Raw genomic sequence first — 1,592 nt, forward strand, 5'->3', positions numbered from 1 at the left:
CTTTGAAAATGCAGTTTAGTCTGGACTAATATTGGTCTAATATTTTTAGGAACTTCACTGTGTAGTAAGAGTGCATGAACACTAGTTTTTCACTACTGTTGGAAGTAGTAACGGAGAAGATAATGCAGTTTGAGAAGTTTAGCCTGTCTAAATGTTATAAAGCTGATGGTCAAACTGAAACAGGATTTATGTACCATTTCAAGCAGTTCTAGATTTTAATTCTGCGTATGGACAATGTGCCATTCCATTATGTGTGTTTTATTGTGACACTTTAACAACGGTGAAAAGATCAGTTGTAACTAGATATAATTTTAAACCTGACAGCAATAAAACATCACATTTATTCACTAATTACATACGTTGTCACCTTTCAATCGCATTATAATGACACGTTGCGGTAGTGTTGCACTTTGTTTATTCAAAAATGGACACATACAGACAAATCCCATCTGAACAGCTTTCCTGCTTTCATAATCCCAAAATCATAGTGCGCATGTAAAAGCTGTGAGAAGGTTTATGTTGCATAAAACCCAGGCATTTAATAACGCAGCATTTTGCATAATGAAACTTATGCATTAAAGACAATTCGGTACCTGTCCATGTTTGGCACATCTTACAGCCAGGATTTGTCCAATTGAAAGATGATTTGAAAATTGTTTCTAACGGCATTTGATTTAAAGTATGCATAAATCCTGTAATGAGACAATACATGGCAGGATACCTTAAGCACTAAAGGGTGAATTGTAGGATAAACGCTTTGGTTTTATATATATATAAAAAAAAAAAAAAAGGTAGGCTTCAAACATAATCACAAACATTGTTTAGCGTTTTAATACTGAACAAAATGACAGTAAATGAATAGCTTTTACACTAGCAAATACTCTACTCTCAAATAATGAAGAGAACCAAGTAAATTTAGTGTTTTTACTAAAATTTCAGTAACCACGGGAAAGAAAAAATAAGACTCGAGAATGGCAGCTTATTTCTTCCACAGACTTTTTATTTAAAAAAAATTTCTCGCATTTATGAGCAATTGTTTTTTTTTTTTACTGAATATTTAGACATGCAGAATTCTAGGGAAAAAAAGGTCAGAATTGTGAGTTATACATTTGCAACTCTCAAATAAGTCTGAATAGTGAGAATACAGTCACAATTACCTTTTTTATTCCGTGGGAGAAATAAGCTTCCGTAGTTAAAGGAATAGTTTACCCAAAAATTCTACATTTGAAATATAAATCCTCATTTTACCTTCATGTTGTTCCAAAGCTGTATGACATAGGTGGAACACAAAAGTAGAAATTTTAAAGAATGTTCCCACTGCTTTTTTCCCTACAATGGAAGTTCACTTAAGAACAGAAACAAGTACCATAAAATAGTCTTTACAACTACAATATAAAACACTACAGTATAAAATCTTAAAATCCAACAGTCATACAGGTTTAGAACAACATGAGGGAGTGTAAAAGATGACTGATTTTCATTTTTAGTTTCAGTAAATAATAAACAAGGGAAAGAAAATGACCAAACTGTAAACAATAAACTGTTTTTTTTTTTTTTTTCACAAAGGTGGAATGCTCAAAAAAAACTGACCT

This window comes from Sinocyclocheilus anshuiensis, unplaced genomic scaffold, assembly GCF_001515605.1.
Source record: "Sinocyclocheilus anshuiensis isolate Anshui unplaced genomic scaffold, SAMN03320099.WGS_v1.1 scaffold838, whole genome shotgun sequence".
NCBI lineage: Eukaryota > Metazoa > Chordata > Actinopteri > Cypriniformes > Cyprinidae > Sinocyclocheilus > Sinocyclocheilus anshuiensis.